The following is an 18,906-nucleotide window of genomic DNA, read 5'->3' on the forward strand; positions in this document are numbered from 1 at the left end:
TTCCACATCATTTTCAATGTCGACAACTTTCAATGTAGACAAAGCTCTTCTTGCAACACTACCATTGACTGCTCAATTTACTTCCCACATCCTAGCAAGCCTCAAATTTAAATGTTAATCAATGTCAATCCATTTTTTTCACAATTCAAGCAATCTTATTTTGTCCGCTGTACACATTGTTGAAAACCAATGCGAACACTGATTGTAACATTTTTGTGAGCCATATACTTGATAAGGTGTATAAGTGAGCTTTGGAAGAACTTTACGCTTTGCTAATTTGCTCGATTTTAGTTATGGTTTCTTTATCAAGTCATGACAGCTTCCTTTTCAGTGAAGTGATAACATAAGTTAGAATGTCCTTATATTTAGCCTCCACCAAATCCTTCAAATCCCTTCCCCTAACTGTCTATTCTTCTAGGATAATCCCACAACTGGTCAGATCCTCGCAGTATCTTTTAAGATTCAATGACATTGTTCATTCTTCTGAACACCACCACGTCAAGGACTATTCCAGTCAAACAAGAAATACATCTGGTAGCACCACTGATATGGTCACATGGTGTCTGGAGACAACAAATTTAAATCCTTGCTCCAATTGGGAGACTGAATGGCCATCTTAAGACTTGGTTTGATGGTGCACTTCAGTTGTGCAGTATCAGTTCGGACAGCCTTACTGGAATACAATAACATTCACTTAGAAAGGCATGGACTTGTCAGGGATAGTCAGCATAGCTTTGGTAAGGGAATGCCATGCCTTACAAATTTGATTGAATTCTTTGAGAAAGTGATGAGGATCAAAGAGGGCAGTGCAGTGGATATTGTCTATATTAAAGATTTTAGTTAGGCATTTCAAAAACTACCACAGGTTGAAAAAGCCATGGAATACTGGGTAATGTGTCAAATTGGATCCAAAGTTGGCTAAGTAACAGGAAACGAACAGTCATGGTGGATGGCAGCCCTTGTGAAAAGAAAGCTGTTTCATGTGGTGTTCCACAGGGCTCAGTATACATCAACGATTTGGACTTGAACCTGGGAGGCACATTGGGAAATTTGCAGACAAAACAAATTGGCCATGTGGCAGATAGTGTAGAGGATAGCTGTAAGCTCCAAAATAATATAGTTGGGTTGGTGGAATGGGCAGGAAAGTGGCAGTTGGAGTTCAACTCTGAGAAGTGTGAGAGATTGCGTTCAGGGAGGTCAAACAGTTAAAGGGAACATACAATAAAATGGAATACAGTGAGAGGTGTAGATGAAGTGAGAGATCTTGGCATGCGAATGCACAGGTCCTCAAACGTCACAGTCCAGGTAGATTCGGTGGTAAAAAAGACATATGATTGCACTCCTTCATTGGCAGAGGTACAGAATACAAAAGTAGGGATACAATGATGAAATTGTATAAGATACAGGTGAGGCCACAACTGGAGTATTGAGTGCAGTTCTGGTCACCATAGTACAGGAAGGACGCAATTGCTGTCATAGACATATATAGCATGGAAACAGACCTTTCGGTCCAACTCATCCATGCCGACCTGATATCCTAAATAAATCTCATCCCATTTGCCAGCATTTGACCTATATCCCTCTAAACCCTTCTATTAATATACCCTTTTAAATGGTGTAATTGTACCAGCCTCCTCCACTTCCTCTGGTAGCTCATACACGTAATGCCTTATGTTTGAACAAGTTGCCTCTTAGGTTCCTTTTAAATCTTTATCCCTCTCACCTTAAAGCAATGCCCTCTAGTTTTGGGCTCCCCCACCCTGTGGAAAAGACGTTATCTATTTACCCTATCTATGCCCCTCATGATTTTATAAACCCCTATAAGGTCACCTCTCAGCCTCCTGGGCACTCCAGCTCTGGAGAAGGTGCAGAGAAAATTTAGTAGAATGTTGCCCGAGCTGAGGAATTGCTGCTATGAGGAGAGATTGAAGACGTTGGGGTTGTTTTCCTTGGAATAGAGAAGGCTAAAGGGTGACATGATTGAAGTCTGCAAAATTGCAAGCAATAGAGATAGATCAGGCAAGAGGAACCTGCTTCCCTTGGCACAGAGTTTGAACATCAAGGGTCATAGATACAAGCTAAGCGGCAGAAAGAGTAAAGGGGACATGAGGAAATACATGTTTTGTGCAAAGTGGTGGGTGTCTGGAATTCGCTGCCTGAGTTAGTGGTGGAGACAGAGACCCAAACACTTTCTTAAAAGTATGTGTAAGTATGTAAGCTGCAGGGATATGGGTCCATGGGCTTGAAGATGGGTTTAGGAAGGAAATCTGGGTGACTTTGGTTGGCATAGACAAGATGGGCCCAAGGGTCCCCTTCTGTGCTGAATCATTTCTACAGTCCTGTAGTTGTAACCTCTTCAGTAACTGAACTCCTGATGAGGAGTTGCACATCCGCTCCGTCAAGTCATGGTACAGCCGAAGTGCAACAGTGACCCACACTTTGGTGCACCATCAATCCAAACCGCCACCTTGACAACCACCTGGTTGTCCTCTCAGATAAAAGGAAGCCAGACCTGCAGTTAAGGCCGGCAGCAAACGTGATGGTCAAAAAAGCGTACGGTATTGTAGTCAACAGGTTCGGGGACTGGCTGCAGGTCTTGAAAGAGCTGCAGCAGCATTAATGGATGGAGTGGGTAGCATCCCAGGGTGCGGCCCGTTTCCATGGAAACATCAGGCTCCCCTCCCCTTATCCATGCGTTGGGGCTATGCATTTCTGTGGGCCGCAGCTCGTCGCTTCTCCCTCGTCGTTACGCCGCACGCTCACCGGGATGAGGCCCCCCCCACCACTCCTCCTCCGTGGGGAGGGAGGGGTTTGGTGTTACCCGTTCTCCCTCTCCTCAACCGGTGTGAGTAGGCTGTTTGGGGGGAGGCGGGGGAGGGTTGAGGGAATCGTCCTTTACAGAAGCAGCGTCGCCATCATAGCGCGGCCGGCGGGACCCGGTAACTGCCGCCGGCCTCGAGACATAACGGCCGGGGTCACGGGGTGGGGGTCACCAACCGTCAAACCGTCTCGCGGACCACCCACCCTGCGGCTTCGATCCACGGCCCCGCCTCTCCCCAGTGATTGATGGCTGGGAGCACCAACGGCAAGGCCGGGAATCCGGATTGACAGGTTTCGGGACCAATGGCACGCGGAGGAGGTGGGGTGGGGCCAGCTGAGCTGCCGGACCACCTGGACGAGGGGGTCCAGGGTTAACGACTGACATCTCTAATGTCACGGCAGCTTCCAGAGGAAAGCGGCATGCTTGGGTCCACCCGTGTGCGAGACTTTCAACACTTGTTTCTTTCGGCCCCAGCCATTTGTCTGCGTCCGCTCCCTTCTGGAGGTTGGTTAGTTTCTTTTTTGCAGTTTCGTGAAAGAAGTCGAAAGAGTGAAGAGTCTCTGAATTCTTTAACCATCCAATTAGTTTAAAATACTTGCAAACGGCGTTTCTAAAGATAGTTTCACGATTAATATTCAAAATCCGTTAACGAAGCAATGTGTCAACAATCCATTACCACAGCCTCTTCTTCAGCATCGCTGCCCCAAGGGCTGAAAGCTCATTTCTCTGTTCCCCCGTCACAACATACTTCGATGGAAAGATCATTATACCGAAGCGTTAACTCTGTTTCTCTCTGCACATATGTTGTCTCACCTGCTTTTTACTTCTGGCATTTTCACTCTTACCCTTTCGCTTGCTGTATCTCTTGTACCACCTTTTCCTTCTCTCATGTCGAAAATTCATGATAAAGCCTCATTTCCACATTTGTCCAAGACAGAAAACAGGACTTGGACCCGAATAAAGTTCGATCTTCTGTTTCTTGTGCTCATAATCTGTTTTCGTTATAATGGCCTTCATACAACTGGTTTATCTGCTTCCCACTCGTACCTTTTTCCCTATTTTAAATGTCTTTGAATGCTGCACTCTTGTGCATCTTTTGAAATATTTATTAACAGGACATATATAATTAACTTGTTTTAAGTAATCCTAGATAATGTTAATTTCTCTGGATTTGTGTGCGTTTTTGAATACCTGAACTGCATTTATGTTGCCCTGTGGGCTTCCATTGGATCTAATGGAAATCAATGCATCAGAGCTTTCTGTATATCAGAGAAGTTGCAATAAATCATACCAAAAAGCAATGCTTACAGCTGGAGTTAATTCAGTTTATTAATTCTTGCTTCAGCTTATTTGATTCTTTTCTGCAAAAAAAATTTTGCTCACTGAGATAGTAAGAACTGCAGATGCTCCAGTCAGAGATAACACAGTGTGGAGCTGGAGGAGAGGTTGGTGTAAGTGAGAGGGGTGAGGAGGTTGAGGCGATCAATGCGCAATGTCAGTTGGAGATGAAGAGGTCAAGGGAGGGTAGGAAGCCTTGAGGTGGTGACCAGGAGGATGGGATGTGTTGGAGGCGGGAGAACGGGTTTGTAGGAGGGTGGGTTAGACTGGCGGATAAAGAAATAGGCGCGGAGGCAGAGGCGGCAGAAGAAGTGTTCGACGTCCAAGCGTGAACGGAATTCATTGATGTGTGGGCGGAGGGGAATGAAGGTGAGTCCTTTGCTGAGGACTGACCGCTCGTCCTCAGTGAGGGGGAAGTCTGGGGGGATGGTGAAGACCCGGCAGGGTTTGGGGCTGGTGCTATGTGTGGATCTGATAGCTGAGTTGGAGCTGGGCACACCAAGTTTATTTCTCCTGTATTTCTTTGTGAACTTTCCAACTGTAGCATTTCTCAAATGATTATGCTTCATTTCAATGTCAAAAGCAGCAGCATCTATTACAAGCATAGCCAATCATTAACAAGACCCAAACTTTACTTTGTCTGACAACAATAAATGCATTTTTTCCTTAGTCTTTGGTTTCCATTCTCAGATTCTTAATTTCCTCTTCAAATGTTGTTCTACACACCTACTCCCACCTACCCTCTTGCTTTCATAGACTTCTTCTGAAGAAGGGTGACACTGAACTTGACTTTGTTTCACACTATTCACTCTGTTTCTTTCTCCACAGATGCTGCCAGACCTCCTGAGTCTTGTTTCCCCAAGATATTCTGTTTTTATTTCTGAATTCGAGCATCCGCAGTATTTCACTTTTATTTAAGGTATTTGAAGGATTGGGAAATTTCACTTGAGTAGAAAATAATCATCTATTTGTTTGCAACAGTGCAAGTACAAGAAAGCAACTCATCAGCACTTTCTCAAGGGCCATAAAGGAAGGACAATAAACATTGGCCTTGTCGGTGATGCACACGTTGCATGAAAGAATAAAATCAAGTAGAATGCAGTGAGTTCAAAATTGGCATTACCATGAAAACGCTTTGTGTCGTAAGTCAGGTTGGTGAGTTGCAGGTGCATGTGACCCACAAGGAAATACAATATTTTAATAATAAGGCAGACCTGCCTCAAAAATTGGCCTGGGCCAAAATTTTGTCAGATACTAAGTTTGGCAAGGAGGGAAGTCCAAGAGAAGAATTGCCAGTATTGACAGAAAATAACATTACATTACAGAAGGGAGACGATGATATGGAACAATAAGGGAAAAGATTGATTTGGTTAGTTAAGAGACATGCTACGACATGACAGGGTGTATTTTATCGGCATCAAATAGTGCAAAAGGTGTGCCAGATCAAATTTTAAAGAAACTTATTGAGATGATGCAACAAGTACAGAGGAGTGCATTTAATTATACTAATCTAGACCAGGTGAGGAACAGTGTAAAGGCTGAGAGCAGTAACATTTTCTGAAAAACATCCAGGAGCATTTTCATAAAGTTTCGATCATCGAGGGAAAAGCACAACAAGCCATCCAGAGAAACAATACTTTAATTAGATGGTGTCGATTGGGATGATTATGGATCTCTCCTGTCCTGGAAAAATTGGAATCAAAGTTTGGCAGGAAAATGACAAAGGGACTACCTTAAAGAGGAGATGTAGGATAGCCAAAGTTCCAGATAATGTCCAGATTATTTGTTTTTTGGGATGTTGATTGTGAGATAAATATTGCTCAGAACACTTGTCGAAAACGTGCCATGTGATGTTTTTTTTAAATCAACCTGAGAGACTTCAGAGTCTCTCCATAAGGCAGCACCTCAGGTAAAGTCCCCCAGTAAAGCATTGGAAGATCATCCATGGTTCGTGTACTCAACTCCTGGAGTGAGATTTGAACACATAATCTTCTGACTCAGTGGCTTCAGTGCTACCAACTGAGCCACAGCTGACAAAAAGTGTCTACGTAACGAAAATATCTTGAGTTCAGTTACAGGATGTCCATATTTCAGTTTCCAACAATGTAAACCCAAGGATTATGATTTTTGCAGTGACAGAAGATGTCTTTCTGTTTACTCAGCTCGATGGTGTAATGGTTTAGGCAAATTCCCAACACAGACTAAAACTGTCGCAGGAACATAAGTGCTACGTTCAAAAAGTGTGTGACTGATTTAACGATTCAGTTAAAATATTGGGCATGTTGCAGTCTGCTACTTTATGCAAGAAACTTCCTGTACAGGCTTGTCGTAAAGGACTTTCAACAAACAGCTGTGCAGAGAACGGGCATAGTGAGTATTTTTAAAAATAATTTCTGCAGTCAAAATAAATTGGTATTTGTTACTGTACTTGTTTAAATGTAGATCCTAAAATTCTGCATTCAGAATTGACAGCATTAAGACTAATGAATTCCTAAAATAGAGTATTAAATTACTGTGCTTTATAAGCTATTAATGCTTGAGTACAGCATGAATCAGATTGATTCAGACACTGAAAGTGTGTAATCCAAGTAAGATACCTCCAAATTTTCTTTGTTGTTGCAAATGGCCTGCTTATTTCGATGTCCAATGCTCAAGCAAATTTATTATTAAGGGGAGATGGAGTTGCTAAGATGTTGCTCGCACTGCAGTGAAAGAATATCATCTACAGTTACACATGCATTCATTGCACTCAACCAAGTTCAAATGCACACACTGTTGAATGGTAAACTATTAAAACAAAAGAAAATTATCTTTTAGTTATTACTCTGTCATTTTTTCCTGGACAGAAATATAGCCTGTGTAATTCCTTTATAAAACCAAATCTTAGTCCAATTTCCTAAAGAAGAGAACAACAACAGTTTATTTCCATGAGATAGTAGGAACTGCAGATGCTGGAGAATCTGAGATAACAGGGTATAAAGATGGATGAACACAGCAGGCCAAGCAGCATCAGAGGAGCAGGAAAGCTGATGTTTCGGGCCTAGACCCTTCCCTCTAGGCCTGAAACGTCAGCTTTCCTGCTCCTGTGATGCTGCTTGGCCGGCTGTGTTCATCCAGCTCTACACCTTGTTATCTCAGTTTATTTCCATGGCACTTTTAACATAGCAAATCACATCAAGGCCCTGAACAGGAATGTTATTACATTTAGAGACGTTGGGTGGGCGTGGCAGAGGGCGTTAGTGGGGAGGATATTTTGAGGAGAGGCAATGGCTTAAGCAGTGCTATTGCTGAACTGTTCATCCAGAAACTCAGCTAATGTTCTGGAGACCCAGGTTCAAATCCCATCACAACAGATGGTGCAATGTAAATTCAATAAAAATCTGAAATTAAGGCACCAATGTTGGTTATGAATCTATTGCCGACTGTCAGAAAAAATCCATCTGGTTCACTAATGTTATTTAGGGAAGGAAATCCGTCATCCTCATCTGGTTTGGCTGACATGTGGCTACCAACCAACAGCAATTTGGTTGACTCTTAACTGCACTCTGGGAAATTAGGGGTAGGCAATAAATGTTGGCTTAGCGAGCATCATCCCATAAGTGAATAGTAAGAAAGGGAAGATGATCAAAAGATGGGTCAAAGAGGTGCTATAGATTGTGGTGTATAAATTGAACTGGGGAATATGATGAATATGATGACCCCCATTTTTTCAGCCTCAGAAATAATGCTTTGTATATTCGTGGCTTTTCCCTTGACATAGCCCAATACCCCACAGTTTTATTTTCACCAAAACATCAGTCATCAGCCTCAAATTTTCACACCACAAAAGATTTTTTACTTGGCAGTACCTTTTAAGTAAAGTGGGTGCAAGGAATTAAGCAAGCAAAAATGCACAGGAATTTAAGACACAACTACACAGAGAGGATTCCAAGTGGCAAACAACAAAAATGCTGACCTCGCACACTGGTGGTTCGCTTTTATACTTGGCATACAAATCAAACCCTGTTCTTGGTGCAGTTTTTCAATGCTTTAAAAATCATAAGACTGTAAGCCATCAGCGCAGAATTGGGCTATTTAGCCCATCAGGTCTCCTCCACCATTCAATGAGATTATAGCTGACCTGGTAATCATAGAATTCCCTACAGTGTGGAAGCAGACCATTTGGCCCATTGCGTCCATACCGATCCCTATTACCCTGCAATTCCCATGGCCTGTCCACTTAGCCTGCATATCCCTGGACATGATGGGCAATTTAGCATGTCCAATCCACCTAACTGGCATATCTTTTCACTCAATTCCTCTTTCTTGCCTTTTCCCCATATCCCCCAATTCCTTTATTGATGAAGAAACTATCCATCTCAGCCTTAAATATACTCTGATCCAATCTCAGCAGCCCTCTGATACAGAATTCAATAGATTCACTACCTTCTGAGAAAAGAAATTCCTCCTCATCTCTGTCTTAAAGAGGTGACCTCTTATTTTTAGATTCTGCCCCCTGGTCCTAGACCCTCCCACAAGGGAAAGAACCTTTTCACATTTACCAGTCGAATAATCTAAGAATCTTATGTGTTTGACCAGGTCCTGTCTCATTCTTTTAAACTCCAAAGAGTACAGGCCCAACTTACTCAATCTTTCTTCATAAAACAATCCCTCCACTCCCTTGATCAAATTCATGAACCTTTCTGTACTGTTTCCAATGCCGGTAGGTCATTACCGAGACAAAGGGACCAAAACTGTTGACAATATTACAGCTGTGCCTTACTAGTTTTTGTCTAGTTTTAGCAAGACTTCCCTGTTTCTATATTTAATTCATTTTGAAATAAAGGCCCACATTCCGTTTGCCTTTCCTAATACCTGCTGAACCTGTCTGCGATTTTTTTTTTTTGTGACTACTGCACAAAACCTCCCAAATCCTTCTCTACTATAGCTTTTTGAAATCTTTCTCTATTTTAATAATATTTCGCTCTGTGTTCTTTGTGCCAAAGTGCATAACCTCACATTTTTTTCGCACTGTATTCCATCTGCCAAGTTTTTGCCCATTTGGTAAATCTGTCTACATCCTCAGCAGACTCTTTGTGTCATCCTCACAAGTTACCTTCCCAACTTATTTTGTGTCATTTGCAAACTCAGCTATAATACATTCACTTTCCTCATCCAGGTCATTAATATATATCATAAATAATTGTGATCCCTGCACTGATCCCTCTGCCACTCAACTGGTTACAAGTTGCCAGCCTGAAAATGCCCCCCTTATGCCAACTTTGTCTTCTTTTAGAGAGTGTCTACTTCCTGCAAATATCTGCAGCAGCTTTTAAGAGGAGAGGAAAATCAAAAGACGGTGAAGGTTAGGGAAGGAATTCCAGAGTTCAGGCAGCTGAAAGCACCACTGCTGAAAGTGGCACAATTAAAAGCAGGGATGCTCAAGAGAGCAAAATTAGAGGAACATTGTGCGGCTGGAGGGGATTATAGAGGTAACAAGCGGCTAGGTTATGGAAGAATTTATAAAGAAGGATAAGACCTTTAAAATGAGGTGTTTGTTAACTGTCAACCACTGGAGGTCCATGAACACAGGGACAGTTGGTGAATGGATTTTCATCAAGTTCAGATATGGGCAGCAAAGTTTTGAAATTATTTCAAAATTACAAAAGGAGGAACCTGACAGGCTGACCGGGAGTGCACTGGAGTTGTTAGTTTCGAGGTAAGAAAAGCACAGATGAGGGTTTCAGCAGCATAGGAGCTACACGGGGCAAAGGTAGGTGTATGAAGTTCAGCTGCAGATCAGCCAAAATATATTAGTTACTGGGACAGGCTAGAGGGGGATAATGGCCTGCATTTGTTGCATGTTCGTAACATAACAGATGTCAATCTGTCAAAACAAAAAGAGAAATTGCTGAAAGAGCTCAGCAGGTCTTGTAGCATCTGTGGAGAGAAATCAGAGTTAACATTTCAGGTCCAGCAAGGAAGGGACACTGGACCTGAAACGTTAACTCAGATTTTTCTCCACAGATGCTGCTAGACCTGTTGAACTTTTCCAGCAATTTCTGTGTTTGTTTCAGATTTTCAGCATCCACAATTCATTTTTCAATCTATTGAATATTGCTGAAAAGAGAGATACATTACTGAAGCACCATTCAATCATTCATACATTTCCTCTTCTCCATTTCCACCTATTCTTCCCTCACCATTTAACCACTTCCCTCCCACAGTATAAATTGTCATGATGTTTGGAAATTTGGCATTTTTGCATTTTTTTCCTGATGACTGCAAAAGCTTTGGCAACAGGTCTCTCTTTTCAGCAAGATTCAAGATTTCAATCTTTTTACCACCTTGTCTCAATTGTTCCACCTTTTATCTTAAACATGTCTTGGCTATTTGTTTCACGACACAGCCATGAAAATTCTCCAAACATATATATTCTGTAGTTTCAAATACTAAAACAGCAGTGTCAGCCAAATAGTAGCCTGACAAATTAAACTCAACAACATCCTAGTTGAGAACAACTTTTAACTATTCCACTTTTTGTAGCGGTTTGGAAGTAGAGAATTTCAGTATGCTAAAAAAACATATTTTATCACTTTTGTTTGTCTTACATTTGTCAGGACAACTCACATGAAATACCAAAGTAAAAGGGAAAGACATCTCACGTGTATGAGAGGAATGTACTAATTTGGTTATCAAGTGAACTCTGATTGATAGTGGTGTTGCTATGGAGAATGCACCAGTTAATCATGACTGACAGTTATCTGGCAAACTTTGTTTAAATTTTAAATCCGGTAGGTTGATGTTGATCGAACAAGCCATTAACGAGCAAATGGTTATCACCTACTTTGCTGAATTGAACCAGTGCAGTATGTTTACATTTTCTTTCTGTCTACAATGAACATGGCCTGTATATTAATGTATGTACCTTCCAGTCCAAGAAGGTGTGGCATACTCCAAGCGAGGCTGACAATCCTAAATTGGTTTGCAGCATGGGATTATTTAGCAAATGGTGCCCAATTGCACAATTACATCTAATTTTGGACATAGTGTTCTGCGTTTTGTAAGGCAGTCTGGATGGCTAGAGTCACGACTTTAGTTATAGTGAACAACCAAAAGGATGTCTTGTTTGACATCATCACACAGTCATAAGGATGTATAGCTGACTTATCTGGCAGCATGCTGGCAATGCAGTTCAGATGCTACATTACTCAGTTGTATCATCGGCACGTGACTTTTGGCTTGACCACAGCATTATGTTTGTTGCGAGCATGGCTTATATTCTAAATGTGTGAAATACCTAGCTTCACCTGTTGCTAAAACACTTGAGTTATTTACTCTTTCAGAGTAATCTGAGCACTTTCCAAACCAAATGTGATGGCCTAAGACTCATTCATGATTGATGTAAAATGCAGTCAAAAATTATCTGATCATGGTAGATGTTATCTCACAAGATGGCTTTGAGGTGCCTTATTTCTTCTACAAGCTTGCATGTGGAACAAATGTCTTGGACCTAATTTACAACATTGCTGGAATTGTCAAAATCCCAGATACCTATGTTAACTAATGAAGGGAGATTTGTAATCTGCGTAAATGAACACAGAGAAAAATAATGATGTGAGATCAAACATTCACACAATGCAAATAAAAAATCTAAAAAGGGACAGTGTCACGTCCAAACAGAAGAAAATGCAATTTCAAATCCTTAGGGTTCATGAGGTGTTAGGTTTACCTGAGACTACAGTTGGGTAGGGAATATTTCTGATAGCATTGAGATCTTGGTGTTTGGCTGTTTCTCTCCAGTTTGAATTACCACTGGGTATTTTGTCCTTGAGAGACTGAGAGACAAAGGACAGAAAGAGAAAGCCTTCTCCAGTTCAAATTACAACTTCATTTTCTCTGTTGTTTCCCAAAATTATCTCCCTGAAATACAGCTGCTTTGTGCATTTCAATGTCTGAGTTCCTTGTCTTCAAGCTGGAAAATCACTGTCATTTTTTAATCTCCAACATGTGACCTTCTTAAAGGGATACAACTCTAACAGCTTTGACTTGCTTCAGTCTTGGTTGATAATAATGTAAATTCCTGTTCAGTTTGGTTTTTGTGTTTTGACGGTTTCATGAAGCTTGGCTCAAACTGTGCTCAGATGATTACTTCAGCCTTTTTTCAATCAGTGGTTTTTCCTCTTTGAAACTGTTGTAGTCCAGATAAGTCCCAAGTTTTCAAATCAGGCACTAGAAGTTGAAAATTGATATGTTATCATGATTAGGTTAGATGGAAACGAAAGATTCCTTGAAACAATTCCAAGAAGGGAAAGGCATTCTTGCAATGCCTGTTGTTATCACTTCGTCATTACTGGCAAAATCAATTCATTGGGAATTTATCTTCATTGTTTCATGCTTTTTCTCATTCGCACATGGGATGTGGGCATCACTGGCTGACCAGCATTTATTGCCCATACCTAGTTGCCTTTGAGAAGGTGGTGGTGAGCTGATTTCTTGGAGCTATGCAGGTCATGCACTGTAGGTCGACCCACAATGCTCTTTGGGAGGGAATTCCTGGATGTTGACCCAGCGACAGTGAAGGAACAACAATATATTTCCAAGTCAGGATGGTGAGTGGCTTGGAGGGGAACCAGCAGCTGGCGGCTTTCCCAGATATCTTCTGCCCTTGTCCTTTGACATAGAAGTGGTCATGGGTTTGAAAGGTGCTGTTGAAGGATCTTTGGTGAATTTCTGCAGTGCATTTTATAGATAGTACATACTCATACTACTGAGTGTCGGTGGTGGAGGGAGCGGATGGTCCTGTATGTGGTGCCAATCAAGAGGGTTGCTTTATTCTGGATTGTGTTAAGCTTCTTGACTGTTGCTGGAGCTGCACCCATCCAGGAAAGTAGGGAGTATTCTATCATACTTGTGCCTTGAGGATGATGAACACGTTTTGGGGAGTGACTCCCTGCAGGATTCCTGGTCTTTGAACTGCTCTTGTCACCACCACATTTATCCGTTGGTGACACTATCTGTCACATTACTATTGATTGAGAGTAGATTGATGGGGCAGTAATTAGCCAGGTTGGAGTTGTCCTGCTCTTTGTGCACAGGACACACCTGGCAATTTTCCACTTGGCAGATAGATACCAGTGTGCAACAGCTTGACAAGGGGTGCAGCAAGTTCTGGAGCACAAGTTTTCAGTCTTATTTTCGGAATGTTGGTCAGGGTTCATATCCTTTGCAGCATCCAGTGCCTCCAACTCTTTCTTGATATCACGTGGAGTGATTTGAATTGGCTGAGGCCTGGCATCTGTGATGCTGAGGACCACTCGAAGAGGCTGAGATGGATCATCCACTGATATAAAATGCAGATTTATTCCACCGTTATTTAAATTATCCATTAGGGAGACAGTAAATTGTGGTAATGCCACGAGACTAGTTTTCCTTAGGCCCAGGCTTATGATCTAGGGACTCAATTTCAAATGTCAGCATGGCAATTTGTGGAACTTACATCCAATCAATCTGGAATATAAAACTTGTCATGTGAATGGCAACCATTAAATTGTCACAATTTTTTGTTAAAATCCATCTAAGTCACTGACTCCTTTAGGGAAGTAAATCTAACTAATGCCTTGACCCGATTGGTCCTGCAGATCTGACACGAGATTCACTGCAATGTGGTTAATGCTTAACTGCTTTCTGAAGTGGATTCACAGCCACACAGGTTAAGGTTAATTTGGGATGTGTAAGAAATGCTGGCCTTGATGGTGACACTGACCTGCCTTGAAAGGACAATGAAAAAAATGTGTTCGAAAAACGTGAGCGTTAATCCAATTGGAAGGAGAGAGAGAGAAACAAAAACCAGATTCAGCTTCCAACCTTCAATGTAGGGCAGGCAATGACAGTTTCCCTTTATGTTTCACACTAGCAGGGTCAAATCAAGCAGCATTTAGACACTCGATTTCCATCTAATACCTCCCACTTCAATAAATACAGAAAATGTTGGAGCTGTTCTGCAGGTCTGGTGACAAGTGTGGAGAGAGAAAGAGAATTAATGTTTTACGTCATGACTTTTGATCACAACTGTTCCAGTTCCAGGATTTTACTTTTGAACTCTAATTGGAAATTGTATGTGGATGCAAGTTGAGGACAGAATGAGATGTTCTCTGGTCAGTTAGCATGGTGACATTCTCTTATTAATGAACAATTTGGGCAGAGGATACAGTGACCTTAACTGGTGCCCATTGAAGCATGTGTTTCATAAGAGCTTGGAAGTGTAAACATAGTTAATTGGCATCAAATGCTTCTTCTTCTGTATGAATGGTCTTATTTCTTTGGCTAAAGAAAGCACACAGCTTCGGCCAGCAGCTATTTTGAGGATGAAGATTTACCAGGGCTCATTGATTTGGTTCAGGATTGTGGAAAGAAATGTGAAGCCAAGTTGGCAAAGGTGACATCTTTTGGAGGGGAGATACAAGTGCAGAATGGAAGAAAGATTTATATTTATAGAGTGTCTTTCGCAAATTCAGATGTTCCAGAATGCTTTACAGCCAAAGAAGTATGATTAAACTGTAATTACCGTTGTAGTGTTGGCAAAATTCAAAGCAAATTGCTCACAGGGAAACGTAACAAACATTAAAACTGCAATGACTAAATCATCTTTTCTTTATGGTGTTGATTAAGTGATAAATATTGGCAAGGACACTGCAGATATTGCCCAACGCTTCTTTGAAATAACACCAAAGGATCTTTTACATCTGTCTCAAAGACCAAAGTCAGCCTCAGCTGAATGGTCATCAGAAAGACGGTATGAGTGAAAATTTAGCCCTCCATCGCATTTCAAAGGAGCCTGAGTCTCCAGCTGCATTTTTGCACTTTTGTTTCTGGTTTCACACTTGAACTCAGGACCTTCTGATATGAGTACGACCAATTGAGATGATTGGGAAAATTGAAATCAGCTGCAGCTATATTCCAGAAGAGTTGAGGACAAAATCGAGGTTTAGACTGCACTGCAGTTCTGCACAAATGCCGCATTCTTGGGTTTGTAATGAAATCTTTCAAAGTGTTTCGAAGAGACTTTAAACCAAGGCCCAGACTATCTTTACAGGTGGATATTAAAGACCTAATGTTTTACTTTAAAGAAGAGCTGGAGAGGCTTCTTGCTTTACAGCCAACATTTATCCATCAACCAATATCATGAAAAGACAATTATCTGTGGGAGCTTGCTGTGTGAAAAATTACTGCTGCTGTTCACACAAGTGCAACTAAGACTGATGCCTGGATGGCAGGAGACACTGGATTGTTCAGGATTCTATTCACTGGAGTTTAGAAGAATGAAGAGAGATCTCCTAGAAATCGATAAAATTAAAGCAGGATAAGACAGGGTAGCTGCAGAAAGGATTTCGCAGTGAGTGGGGATTCTAGAACCAGGGGTCACAGTCTAAGCATTAGGTCTAGGCAGAGTTGAGGAGACATTTCTTCAGAAACAAAAACAGAAATTGCTAGAAAAACTCAGCAAGTCTAGCAGCACCTGTGGAGAGAAAGTAGTATTAACGTTTCGGGTCCATTGACACTTCTTCAGAACTTTTCCACCCAGAGAATGGTGAGTCTGTGGAATTTGCTGCCAGAAGAAACCATTGAGGCCAAAACATTGAAGAAAGATGTAGGTGCAGTCCTTCTTAGTGAAAGGAATTGAAGGAAATTGGGAGAAATGGGCACAGGGTACATGATCATATTGAATGGCAGGGCAGGCTCCGGGGTCAAATATCCTACTTCAGGTCTGATATTTTACACTTTTACCTCTGTAGTCCCCTTTGCTGTCCAGTCCTTTGTGATGTCTGTGCTCTGATGTTTCATGTTTCTTTCTCTATAAACCCATCTGCTGTACAATCCTTTGTAATATCTGCACTCCTTGAATTATGACCTGTTAAGCATCTTGAATTTTAGTCACTCTGCCCCTGGCATCTAAATTTTTAGCCTTCGAATTTCATCCTGAAATTTCTCTGCATCACTTTCTTCCTTTGAAACAATGCTTATAACCAAGTCCTTTGGCAAAGCTTTCAATCATCAGCCTGAAGATCTCTCCTTTCTGTGGCTCAGGGTCAAGAGTTCTATTTTGCAGGCCTTGTGTTTTTTTTAAAAATTACTTTAAAAGGGCAATGTGAATGCCATTAGAAGTAGAGGATTAAAGGAGCAGTGGCTAGTATCCCTGTCATTGATCTGGATGCTCCGGGTTTGAGCCCCACCAAAAAACCTGGTGGCCAAAAACAATGTCTTCATATTATGCCCAAACATTCTGAGCAGTAACCTCCAAATCATTCCAGCATACTCCAGTAACGAGGCATTAAAAACTGTTGGAATCCCTGGTCAGCCAAGTGAAGTTGTGGAAGTTGGAGCTTCTGCATGACTGTACTTCGGTCCAAACACAACAGCATAATAAATAGGAGCAGGACATATAGCCAGTTGAATTTGCTCTGCCTTTCAGTTGGATCATGGCTGACCTTACCCTGAGGATACAGATTCATGGGGCAGGAGAAAAAATCTCTCAGTAGCTGTTTTACTGAGCCCCTACAAGATTTTGGGAGGTCCACCAACATGTTTGGAGAGAGAAAAACCAAGCTTGGGGTTTCTTAAGAAGAATCACAGTGGCCTTGAGAAGTTAACTCTGGTTCTCTCCAACTGACACTGGCAGATTGACTGACTGATTTTCTGCAGCACTTTCTATTTGTGTTTCAGAACTCCAGATTATCCAGCAGTTCATTTTGGCTTTTGTGTACCTTCCAATGTTTCAGTGAGATTGCCTCTCATTCTTCTGAGTTCCAGGGGACATGGCGTTAAAAGTTCAGCCAGGATGTTTCTTATTATTTGGTCATGGATGTATGAACTGCATGCTAGGCCAGTGTAGCTGCAGTGTACTTGGTCTATTTCTTTAATATATCTTTAGAATTCATTTCCCACTAGATTCCCAGAAGGAAAAACCAGCAATCTGCAAACTGGACGTAAATGCTGGCCCAACTTGTCTACCATAATTCATTTCTAAATATTACTTGTCATTTACCAGTTTTGTCCTGTGAGTTATTGTTTGACCTTAATTAATTGAAGGTGGTGGCAAATTGCATTTTTTTCACAAGTATTACAGGGCCTCCTCCCCACTTGCACTGTGGGTGCCCTCCTGACACCACATGGACTGCAGTGGCTCACCGCACGTCTAGGGCAAAATGGCTTGGGCGCAAGCCCACATCCCCATGAATGTGTGAATGAATCAATGAAAAGAAACCCGAACTTTGAACACAGGCAAGTGCTTGCAATCGGGGAGAGGTGCATATCAGGGCCGAACAACCAGTGCGTTGGAGAGGGAGTCCGAGACAGAAGCAGCACTGAAGTTTGGGATCTCTATCCCTGCCACCACCAGCAGCAGCAGTTGTTGTTGTTGGCTGAGCTGTCAATCAGCGAGAGGACTACATATCCCGTGATGCCCCGCCGCATGTGCGGGGCCTGGCAGCCAATAGGGGCGCTCGGCCCGGGGCCTTTGTGCGGCCGGCGAGGGAAAGCGGCCAAAACAACACGCACAGGCGGCGAGGTAGCGTACGACAGGCCCGGGGCCCTGGGGGCGAGACAAGCCAGGCCTAGCCGGAGCTTCAAAACACCACCAATACTACAACTATCTGCCCACCCCAGCGTCCTCCTCCACCCCCTTCCTCCTCCTCCTCCGTCTCTCTGTCAAAGCTGCAGCCGCCATCTCACCATCTGACAATGGCAGCTCCAAAACGACGGAGGTAAAGAAAAACAGGAGAGAACGAGAGAGAAAAAAAACCCTTCTCCCAGCCCGTCCCACCCCCACTCACTTCCCTCCCCATTAAAACTGCGAGCGGCCTGGACATCCTTCTCTTCCTTCCTCCTGGATTAATTCAGTCTCTGAATCCGCAGCAAGCTGACCCTTTTTGGCTCTGACTAGAATGGAACAACCTGCAGGTAGTCGTTTTACTTTCTGCTTTCCAGCACTTCTCATTTTAAGGACATGTGTTTATTTATGTTTTTTAATTTCTGACATTCAGCTATTTTATTTCATGGAGTGATCATTCCCCTGGTGGGTGTGGATGGACAGTGATATTGTTTGTTCTTCCTTTGCTGCATGCTGTTTGGTGAAGGGGGCATGATTGAGGATGAAGGGGAAAAAGGTACAGTGTTGGATTTAAAGGGGCATTGGCAGCCATATTGCAGTCCTGCTGACTGACTGAGGATGCAACATGAAGTTTCATCTCAAAATCCAACAATCTGGCCTGTCGGTTAAGTGTACTTCTTTGACAAGGTGTTAAGTAACTCTTGCCTCTGCCTCGTTTTGGCCAGTCCTCCTGCTCCGAGACATTAAGATTTTTATTTTGCTTTTTTGTAAGTGCAGTTCTTGTGGATGTGGATGTGGGGATGGTGGATGGGAAAGGAGCAGGACAACTTGTCATTTGTCTAAGCTGTCAGAGGTTTTTCCGAGAAGTGCTTTTTGACAGGTGAAGTTCCTGCCTTGTTTGTTCTTTGATGTCCAGCAGGTGAGATGACATTCAAAATGTAACCATAACACTGTTGTCATTTTGGGTAGAAAACAGTAAAGACATAAAGGATGTTTTTCAGCAGAAACTGATGCAATTAATGAAACTCAAAAGTTTATTTCTGAACTTGTGTCGTTGTAAACTCTGTTTATTCATTTATTTTGCAGACTGTTGCTTTTAAAGATTTTTACAACAGACAAAGAGGCCATTTGGCCTATATTACCTGAGCCGGTTCTTCAG

The 18,906-nt window shown here is 42.2% G+C and overlaps 1 protein-coding gene across 9 annotated transcripts in view; it reads left to right on the forward strand.

Annotated features, from left to right (window-relative positions):
- The first annotated feature begins 2,817 nt into the window (after positions 1 to 2,817).
- nsd3 (nuclear receptor binding SET domain protein 3) overlaps positions 2,818 to 18,906 on the forward strand; it is a 108,169-nt gene continuing 92,080 nt past the window's right edge. For 7 of the 9 annotated variants that reach the window (XM_048618686.1, XM_048618688.1, XM_048618690.1 and 4 more), the window contains exon 1: positions 17,666 to 18,097. The gene's annotated coding sequence lies outside the window, so the exon portion shown is untranslated. Of the gene's footprint in view, positions 3,326 to 17,665; positions 18,101 to 18,906 lie in introns of those variants that run through there. The other 2 variants (XM_048618684.1, XM_048618685.1) reach the window with 2 other exon arrangements.

This window comes from Rhincodon typus, chromosome 40, assembly GCF_021869965.1.
Source record: "Rhincodon typus isolate 14 chromosome 40, sRhiTyp1.1, whole genome shotgun sequence".
NCBI classification, from domain to species: Eukaryota; Metazoa; Chordata; class Chondrichthyes; order Orectolobiformes; family Rhincodontidae; genus Rhincodon; species Rhincodon typus.